The sequence below is a fragment of the Lagopus muta genome, chromosome 3, assembly GCF_023343835.1.
Source record: "Lagopus muta isolate bLagMut1 chromosome 3, bLagMut1 primary, whole genome shotgun sequence".
In the NCBI taxonomy this organism is placed as follows: Eukaryota; Metazoa; Chordata; class Aves; order Galliformes; family Phasianidae; genus Lagopus; species Lagopus muta.
In genome coordinates this window covers 58,651,120-58,662,118 of record NC_064435.1, presented here as the reverse complement: position 1 = coordinate 58,662,118, position 10,999 = coordinate 58,651,120, and the positions used below count along the sequence as shown (strand labels likewise).

Here is a 10,999-nt window from a genome sequence, read left to right as displayed (position 1 = left end):
AATATCATGCTTTGCTGAGGAGCATATTTATTCAGAAATGATTAAATTAGAGTATAGAGTGGCTGCACCCTGCAGATTAGCTTGTTCTTTATAGAAACCTCTTGCATACATTAAAGCATCCTCCTTTCAGCCTTGTTGTTCTCCTTAGTGTCTGTAACTGACTTAGTATTTCTCTGGGCCACTAACCCAAAGAGAGTATGACTAAGAAGGATCACTAAGAACATCCCAAAGGACATCTGGGCTTTGCACTGCTTCTGCTCTGAGAAAGCACCCAGTGAGCTACACCAGCAGGTCACAGAGAATGAGCCTTAGTCAAGGTGGTGGCAGCAGATTTAATTCAGAGGGCACTCAAGCCTGTGGAGCGGACAGATTGAGCACCTCTGGTCTGTTGCCTATTCTCTTGCTTATTCTGGGTGTCTTGTATCCACTATGAAGTGCCTGCCTGTATTATTTCATGACTTGGTTGCATTTTCTACTGTGTGGCTGCGTAAAACTCTTTAGGATACGTATTTTCAGCATTATTGCTCTACATGAGGGTCTGGAGACTTCTATGCCTGTTTTTATTCTGGGAATGACTTTTCTGGCATTGGTGAACAAAACTGCAAGGCTTAGGGCAAGCTGTAAAGCAAAGAAATGAGCCTGTTCTTGGAAATGCTTTGTTTGACATGCTATTGATAGACAACCTCTGAGAAGGCCACAACAGTCGTTCCCTTTGATTTAAACGCCTGGGATGCTTAAAAACCTAAGTAAGTTGTTTCCACTGAGAGGTGCTGGACAGAAAATGTCCCTTTGTTTATCAGAAGACACTAAATATAAATCTCAGGTGACACCGAGAGCTCCATTTTGGCTGATAGAATTGCTGTCTCACAGGGTCCGTTCCTGGTGGTCATTACACAAACGGGGACACAATCCACTTTCTGTTGGTCCATGTGATGTCCCTGCTGATGGATGCTTGTGCCTGAGAGCAGGGCTTTGCCACCAGGCCATGTGGGAAATGGCCAGCCTGAGGGCAATACCAGCTCACCACAGCTCCTGCTCCTGCAGAGCCAGCCTTCCCCTGCCTGTTGAAGCCAAGACGAATTTCAAGTAATTTGAGTTGATGAGCTAACCATTCCTCATGGAGGGCTAACTCCAGTCCCCTTGAGCTAAGAGCACACATATGGATAGCAAACCATGAACCACGTGGAGCACTGATTTGCTGACATGCCTGAAGCCTCTGCACTTCTCTGGCTCACAGATTGCCTTGAGCCTAGCATGTATCTTGACTCCAGGCCAGATCCTGCTCTCCTGATTCTTGGGAATCACCAGCACGAAACACCATGAATCTGGTCACATCTCCTCCTAAATCTTTCACTGCCACCCAGATTTGGATAAATATTGTTACTGAGATTTCTCACTGCAGGACACTTTTGGGAAAAGTTCTGCTTGTGCAGACCAGCTTCTAGCTGAATCTAACTTCCTCCCCCTGTTACCAAACAAATTGCTCTTCAGCTTAAAGAGTTCTACCAGCAAAATGAGGGAGCTCTGGTGTGAGATTAACCTAGGCCTGCCTGGCAGCCAGGACATCAGTGGCAGCTGTGTGAAGTCAGCTACAACTCCCTATGGATGACAAACTGAGGTTGACAAAAAAAAAAAAAAAAGCTTCAGGTGAGTTTTATTTCCTTATTTCCTCCTGTTCAACCATTCTTTTCCTCCTATAAAGTGCTATTGAATAGGACACAATCAACACCTGCTTCTTATCAGGAGGCAGTTGTGGGGTGATGCAGTTTAGTATGGGAGTGTTTTGAGCTGAGGGCTGGGAGTTGCCTTCGAATAGTTACCATTACTCCTTTGATGAAATATATAGCTCGACTCCCTCTTTAAATAGCAGAACTACCTTATATTATCAATCATTAAAGCTTGCAAGCCTTTCTCAGGCCCATAGATGGCACATTCTAACTATTTGTGCTCTGTAAAGCCAGCACTGGGAGGGAGAGCAGAACAGCCTAAAAGGCAAATTAAAACTGAAATGATTTTTTTCATTGGCAGAGAATTACCAGGAAGGCTTACTTTCTCCAAGGTCAGAGGAGAGCAATGAGGAGTACAGAAGAGACGTGGTAGATGCCCATGGTGGAATCCCACCAGTACTGCTGAGAAAGGAGATGTGATGGCACAAAGTATTTATATTTTATTGAAAACAAAAGCAGTCTGGAAAATGAAACAAAACATAATACAGATGAGAATTACCAAAAAGCACACTGCAGACGAATCCTGGAAGAAACACAAAATACTCTTCCATGATAGCTGTACAATGCTGCAATTGTACATATGATGGTTCAGTTTTTGAAGGCTGATCCTCTGTTATGCTGGTGAGTGGCCTCCCCAGACAAGAAAGGCAATAGACAGGAAATGGGGTTAAGTCTGTTTCATGAAAGAAGTACCAGTCAGGAGGCCTGGATAGGAGAGACAAAGCCTTCTGGGCATTTTGTCTTCCTGTGCCAAAGTCCAATTCAAGATGTTGAAAAAAACTAAATTTGTATTTTCCTCTCCCACTTCTTCCAGATATTTGCTGATGTCATCACCTTCGACTCTCATCTTCTGAGCACAGCAAAATAACAATGCATGCAAGATCTGCCCCTTGATCAATAGAAACTGTTCAGAACTGCATAAACCAGCAGGGGAAGTCAGAATCCAAGGTAAGGGATCTGGGGAAAGTAGCAAAGTCCTTTAAGACTTTAAGGATGAGCAAGTTGGTTGCATGAAGATGACCTTATGCTCTCAGAACAGTTTATAAGCAGATCAAACTATGGATCTGCTGAAGCTTCAGTGCTGCATTCTGGTACTGAAAGGCTCATGGAAAAAACACAAGGAACAAAATAAGCCAACACACTGCAGCCTTCAGCAGGGATGACATATAAGGGAGTATGCTCACAGCTTTTCTGATTGCTTATGTGCCAGATGCAGAAGCCAAAAATCACTCTGAGCTCAGCAAAATCTATGCCCAAAGCTGTTATCTATTTTTCTGTGCCGTAGGGAGAACTAATGCTGGTTGGCATTTCTGGCGGGACAGTTTTCAGCTTTCCTAGGTAGACCTGTGCACATCCCAGCATCATCTACAGCAGGATCCTATCCTTTGTGCCTAGACAAAGAGGCACAGAGGGCAGATGGTAAAAGGGCTGCCACCCAGGAGCAGATGAAGAGATAAACATATCCAACATTTTAAATGTACTGTGTACTTACTGCTTTATAGGCCAGTTAGCATAGAGTCTGAATAACCCTTTGGCTCCATCCTTGAAGGAAAAACAGTAGAAATCAGCCTATACGCTTCCAAGATGCCACATTAGAGGAGAACTCAACAGTATGCCATTTTAGTAACCTTGTGGTATGCCGATGAGTCAACTTTCATTGAGGATTATCACACTTTTTTTGTGGATTTTGGCATCTTCTGCACTGTAAACAAAAGAAAAATTGCTTTTTTCAGGCCAAAGTTTGCTGTCACAGGGTTAAAGGTACCTTCGTAATCTAAACTGCTATCCATCTGGAGATCTGCAGCAAAACTCACCAAAAGCTAATAAAACAAACAGTAGATGAAGAGAATTTATATTGGAAATTATACCAGTAACAGCATTAGTAAAGCAGGCCACATGCAGGGGTGCTGAGAATTCACCAGAAATCATTCTGATGATGCTTAAAGAACAAAGCCTTATACTTCTTTGTTTTTGCGTGCAACAGTGAATTTTTCAGTGTCCTTCAAGCTTGCCAAGAATGGGAAGAAAGGAAAATTATGGAAAGAGCAGGGAATGTACTGAAAATACAGAATGACAAAGGGTAGAGAAATGCCTAATCAGCTTTGATGTGGAGCAGATGTACCCTGCATTCCTCAGGCACAGTGCTGAGGCCTCTCAGAAAACAGCAAGGAGGGAAAAAAATCTCCTGTATCCCATTAGCTTTCACACAGAACCCTCTCAGGAATTAAGATGTGCAGCAAAACTGTTTCAAACAGCCCCCTCCAAAACTTTCCCCATCTGAGAAAAGGAGAAAAAAGCAGCCAGAGCTACAATTACACTCTTGGGTACACAGTATTACTTTTCTACATTACTCTTGAACTTACACACTTCCTAAAGCACCCCATGTTACCCTCAGTCTGGGGATTTTTGCTCTGCCACTTAGAAATATTAAATATGTTGTATGAAAGTGTCCAATTAACATGACAAGCAAATCAGAAAATTATCTATTTTTGATACACTGCAATGGCAGCAGATGCAAGACAAAGACACCAGCAGTGTCAATTAACAGTATTAGTTCAGATATTTATTTCTAATAACAGAGATGATCCTTCCAAGCCATTAAGTCAGGGAAGTGTTCAAAAAGGGACAGGGTGGTACAGATTGCTTGGTGCCAGCACTGGATACCCACACTGGAAAGCCTGTGATGTCAGCATTGCCATTAAATTTGTGCAGAAATGTAGGGTGTCATTCTGGATCTTTCAGAGATTAAACTATGTACTATACGGTCACTTTCTACCATTTGTATGTTGAAATTTAGAAATATTCATAGTATTTTAAATGAGAATACTCTTCCATTTCTCTGGCCTGGTCTGTTCAATATGAATAAAGGACATTCTTCTGTGTTAACCTCTTGCCTATCTGCATTTTTTTATATTAATTCATCCAGTAAACTGATTAAATAAAGGCAAAGAAACATGAGAGTAGTTACAAAAATTTCTGAAGCCAGACCCTACACATACAGATGTCCAAATGTTCCCTGAAGCACTTGGGGCTCAAGCATAACGTGTTGCTACCTCTCCAGTCCTGGTATTTCAAGGAATTGCAAAGGACCATCCCTTTCAGGCCATTTCTTGTGGCCAGTCTGGGCTCACACTAGAAAAAGATTGAAGAAGGACACAGACAATGGCAGGGAGTTATGAGAAGGGCTACAACTGTGGAGCTTGATTGAGCTGAAATAAAGCCTGCTTTATGGCAGCAAGTTCAGTGTTTTATCTCAACCATGTTGGAATATATGCAGCAAGGAGTACTTCAGAGGTGCCAGTGTCTGAATGAAACTAAACACGAAAGAAAAAAAAAAATTAGGCATAAAGAGCCCTGAAAGCAAGGTAATTGCAGCCAGATGTTTTAAAATTGCTTTCAGAAAGGAGTAAACAAATCCTCCATGAACAAGACACAATAGCAGAGGCACAAAGATCCAGAAACATTTATGGAGAATACTGGGAAGGGCACCTGTGCTTTCAGCAGAGGCATAAAAGACTCAACAGCCAACAGCATATATGTAGTCTTAAACAAGAAGGTAAGCTAGGAGCCATAGTTGCCTTTTAAAAGATTTAGCACTAGGAATATTTTGTCCTATTTAATTTTATTTCAAAATTTGGATTTTCTTGTTAGGTCAATCTAATTTTTTAAAACTAAAAAAAAAAAAAAAAACCAACAGCATTACACTTTAAACTGTTACGATGAAACTTGGATCTGATGCCTGCAATGCCTTTGTACACATCTCCCCCTTTGATAAGATAGCAGATCCCATTCTTAAGTCTATGGAGGTATCAAGGTGCTTTACTATGAAGCCTCTCCAGAGTCTTCTCTTCTCCAGAAGAAACAGCCTTAACTCTCAGCATTGAAATGAATCTTTGTGTCTTCTTCACCTTAAAAGAAAAACAGAAGACAACACAGCTGAATGCAGTTATGTTGGGAGCAAAGCGATTGGAGGAGAGCTGGTACATCACTGCTGAGGCTAAGTAGGTGAGCTGTCTCCCTCTCAGGAGGATGTTTGCAATTAAGACACCATTCCTTAACAGCTCCTCACAAAAATAAGAAGTGCTTTGTTCTCTGGTGTTTTATTCCTCCTCAACAGGCAGAAGAGTAAAGGATTAAAGAGATTAAAGTGAGCTGAAATGCAGAAGAAAATTTCTGAAGCCAGACCCTGCACTCACCTTGGAGCTCAGCAGCTAGTTGCTCTCCCCTCACAGCTCTGGATGCAAGATCAGATAGGAGCTCCTCAAGCACACCATGCATTTACGTCAGCTGGCAGTGCCCACCATGCCCTTGCCGTAGCATCCTGGGACTTTACTTCAAGCATAAATGGACTTGGGGCAGTTTACTGTCTCTGTGCTTGGATTTTGATGATACAACACTGTTGGATGAAGTGGAGTAAACCTGCACAGAAAGGCCAAACCAAATAGATGGGCCGTGCCAATAATTTTTATTGATCTCAAATTTTTTCATTTGCACACACTTGGTACCAGATACTCCTACACTTTTCTAGTAGCAGACTGCATCTCTTTAAATGAGCAGAAAAAACAGCTATTGTAAATGAAATTAGAAGTGTAGAGTTTGGGTCTGTCAGGCCATTGTCACAAAACCTCATAAATTAGCTTGTCATTCCACCTCCTAATTCCATCTTTGCTCTGAGGAAAACAAAAATGAAATCTACTAGACTGTGGCAGACAGCTATGAGTAAGTCACTTGCTTAAAATACGCTACGGAAGAAAGTGTTTTATTAATGTCTTCATGACAAAACAACAACTTATTTTTTAAAAATGCTAAGATTATGAACTAGCTGCTCTTTAAATGGTTAAAAAACATATTAAGGTTGGTTGTGTTGGGGATTTTCTTGAAGAAACTTCTGTCTTTTATGAAGGATCCTTACAACCTGGGAGCCCATATTCTGGCTGGGTGTTTTCCCAGAGGAACCTGCCAGCCTCCCTTGAGGAATTAAAGCTGGCGCCAGGTTTATCCCAGAACCTCAACCTCCAACACTCTGCAGATACCAAGGCCAGGTCGTGTCCTTCACAATTCAATTCAGACATGCGTAGAGAAAACCCAACTGTCAATATCCTCTGTGCATTTCTGTTCATCTTCACCCCCACTGAAATTAGTGCATATTGTCACAGGCATTGCAGCAAGCAAATCATGCCAGAAAGCCATTTTGGTGGCCTTTGCCTCCTTGCTCTTCTGCAAGCAATCATTCTGAAAGACTCTAAGCCATAAGCAAGGTCTTGGATCTTCTCCCACCAGCAGCTGGGACTGAAGCATCTGTGTGCCCCCCATGATGCTGCAGGCTGTAAAGGCAAAGTCATCAGTAGTTCACAGCTGTGCACTTAGAGGAAGAGAGGTGAAAGCCAGACAGAATTGAGCAACAGTTCAATGCAAGATGAAATTTTTGCACAGTGAGACAAGCCATTATCAGCACAGAACCAACTAGGAAAGCAATAAAGACCGCAGTGATCTTATCAGATTGGGATCAACTGCATTTCTAGTCACCTTGTACAGCAAGCCCATTGACAGCTCAGTTAGAGTGAGGGTGCCCTGTGCAAACAAGAGAATATTGGTAAAGCGAAGACATCTTCCTTCCAAAAAGTGGAAATCATTATTTCCCCTTTGGATCATTTTCTGTGTGTCAGGTGCAGAGATCCTGTTAGACCTTTCATTGTGATTTGGATTTGTTCTGACCTCCATATTCTCCTCCTCCACTGCCTGTATCTGTCCAAGTCCCTGCAGAAGGTATTGCATGTGAGGGCAGAAGGAACTGTCACAAGCACTGTTTGATCAGAACACTTTCCCAGTATAAACAACCTAAAAGATAGGCAGAAGGACCATGAGAAAACTTACAGGGAAAAAAAAATAAAATAGATTCACTTTGCCTTGGGACATTTCCTGAATTTGGGATTTGTCAGATTGGCACAGGCTCTGGGGCAAATACAGTTTCTGTAGCTAGTACTATAAACTACTACAACCCCTTTCCTTTTAGAAGGTGTTTTTTTTTTTTCTTCTGCTCTAGAACTGTGGTCTAATGATTCCTTAAGTACTTTATTAGGCAGTGCATAAGTATTAAAGATTATAGAAGTATACCGTATGACAGGCACCTCAATTAAACTAGTGAAGATTAACAGCAAAGGAAAGGGAAGTAGTCTGCAACAAAATTATTTCTTCTCAGCACTGCAGTGAATACAAGTAATGCTAAGTAGGTAACATCAGAAATTAAGGACAAACTCTTCAAACAATGGCAGACAATTCAAACAAAGATGAACAGCACAACTTCCAGCTTTGTTCATCAAACCTTGAGAGAGTTCTGCTGAAGTTGAGAAGCACCTTTTATAAGACAACAGAACACGATCACATTTACTATAATCAAGAGGTAGAATTGTTGTTCTCCAGATGGTATCAAATCATGAACAGAAGAGAATACCCACAAATGGCATTGACCCCAACTTTGCCATCTAATCAGTGCTTCAAGTGAGGATAGCCACTAACTCTTCCTAAACTTTTCATGCTATATAGCTCAGAGCACCTGATGGCCTCCTGCTGCTTTGAAGTTCATCAGCCTTTAGTATCATCAGCTGCATCTAGACTTGTTCTGATAGCAGATATCCTAACTCCCTGACAGGTCTGTGTTGTCTAGCCAACCCAATTTGAATACATTCCTTCTAAGGCATTAGAAACACTGCTTTTGTAGAATAAGCTCTTATCTGTAACCATTTTTTCAATCTATGGAGCATTTTCTGGTTCCTCAAGTCCTTTATGCCTGTGCACGGATCCTGTTATCCGTTTATGATAGTTTGGCTTTATTCTGTTCTCCAGGTACTTCTGTGCAATGTTTTACTGTCTCCTGGTAGCAACTGGGTTTTCTTACTGTCTCCTGGTAGCAACTGGGTTTTCTTACTCACATCAAGTGTTCTTTCTGGTGTGAAATGCCTTTATTTAGCATGCACAACACAAGAACATCAGAATAAAACAGCAAAAAGACACAGGCTGAAGTTGGAATAGGGCATCTAAGACACAATAAAAGGATAACCCAAGCCTAGCATACTAGGTAGCAAAGGCTGAGTTCAGTCAGCCAAGCAAAACTGTTCATGTGCCATTTGAAGCCTAATTATATGTTTCATATGCATTTGTTACAGGAGGAACCTTATCTTTCACCTCTCAAGCACACATAAGTTGCAGTCAGGACCATCACACCCAAATCAAAGCGGCAGAGGTAGACTGATCTGGACTGCTATTGTGCCTTGGCTGCTCTCAGACATGCAAGGGGAAGACAACCAAACTGCACATGGGTAATCAGCCAAGCAAGTCTAGATTATTTCTGCCTTTATTCCCATAACTAGGTCTCTGAAAGGGGTTCTGGAAGTTCCTTCACCCAGTGTCACCAGTTAATTACACTTAAAGAGTGTTAGTTAAACATTCACATCAACATTTTATTAACAACATTAGCATCTGCTTATTCACATTTTATTAACAACATTAGCATCTGCTTATTCATTGGTATGCTTCATTAAAAGTGAACAAATAATTATTTCCAAGAGCATATTCTGTTATTTACATAGAAGATTACTAATGCTACCAGCTAGAGCTCACATGGGGCAGGGACAAGAGGTGTCTAGAAAACACACTGAGTCTGGGCAGAGTAATTAGGTTACACAGCAAGCCTACATTACTAGCAAACATGCACTTCTGCTTAAGTGCCAAAGAGAACAGCTCAGGGAAAGCAAAGGCCTTGCATAACGCATCTACATCATTTGCTATAATAATCTTTTCTCCTTTGCTGAGTAATCTTAGCTGTGTGAATGCTGTTCTTGATGTCTATCTGGTGGAGAAGCACCTAAACAGCTCCAAAGGCAAATCATGGCATTTAAAAGTCATTCTTGTTGCCCTGAGTTAAGAGTATTCAACTAACTGAACTAGCACATTTGGTTTGTGATACTGCAGCTAAGAGACATTTACCTTAAGTATCTGTTCACTGAGGCAAAGAGTACAACTAGAATAACAGTGCTTGCATAGACTAGTATGCATTCAGAGCCAATGAATGTGCAGCGACTTTTACTCTGCCCTGCAGAGGTCCATGTAAATGTGAGCACTTCACCGTGAAGCTATGGGCAGTACTAACACCCTCTACTCAGGTTCTCATCAGCATGCCAACTTCTTGCTGTCAACACTAGAAGTAGCCTTGGCATAGTAGCCAGAGAGCAGACCTCTGCACAGCTTATCTCTCCCTTAGCTATAGCAGAGTGCCTGGTACTGACCCAACTGGGAAAGGCAAGAAATTTGAGGGAGCCCAAGTTTCTCCATGCACCCTCATCTCTGCTTGTGTGCACCTGAAGTTACCGATAGCACAATTTCACAACACAACGATATGTAGATCTCAGACAACACCATGTATCAGCAAGAACACCTCAGCTTCTCTTAAGGGTGTAGAAAATATACATTCACAAATCTCTAAATTAATTAAAAGTAACAGAATGGAAACAAGTAATTAATTACTCCATAGAATTACCAGAATTTGGTATTTAAGATAAAGTACTAGTATAATCAAATGCTATGCAAGACTAGCTCACATCATCTAAAAGCCTGGCTTAGGACCAGGGGAAAAGCAAGAACTGTAAACTGGAAAAATTGTAATTACCATTAACATCTGACACACATTCCTCTTCTGAGCTTTCTGCTCAGTACCATTTATTTGAAGGGATAAAACATATTTTGTCAATTAAACTTCATCCCTCAGAGCTCTAACTCACCTCCTATGATACATCTCAGCCTGAGGCACCTTCTAGGGACCATATTGAGGTACAGCAGCTTTGCTAGCCTGGCTCTTTATGGTCTGCAGGAGGTGGGGCATTGTGGCTGCTCCTCCAGACCTCCCTCTGTAGGGATTTAACTTCACAGCTGTGTGCCATCAGTAATGGTTCCCTACTGCTACCCTAATGACAGCCAAAGGATATGCAAAGCCGGTGGTCAGTCTGTGGTCTTGAGAAACCTCTAAACACAGGAGGTCTCAGACAAAGTGACACATTTTGCATTGTTGGCTTTTGTATTCTTTGCTGGTTACGTCTCTCTGATATTTTACTCAGCACAGCTGTATCTGAGCAAGTCAGATTTCAGGCAAATGCCACAACTTGAGAAATGAGAAGTACAAGAAGCATATGCCATTTGAACCTTGTGGGCAGTGGTATGATACAGCTGGGCTGGGCCTGCTCCAGCATCTGGTGTTTCGTTCTGCGCAGCGCAGTCATACA

At 41.8% G+C, this 10,999-nt stretch overlaps 1 long non-coding RNA gene across 1 annotated transcript; it reads right to left on the bottom strand.

Annotated features, from left to right (window-relative positions):
• Window positions 1–3,967: 3,967 nt before the first annotated feature.
• LOC125690764 (uncharacterized) lies at window positions 3,968–10,612 on the bottom strand. The gene is made up of 3 exons (XR_007375785.1): window positions 10,502–10,612; window positions 5,924–6,146; window positions 3,968–5,635 (listed from the first exon to the last, which is right to left on the bottom strand). It is a non-coding gene; the product is annotated as an uncharacterized LOC125690764 (long non-coding RNA).
• Between the last annotated feature and the right edge of the window lie 387 nt (window positions 10,613–10,999).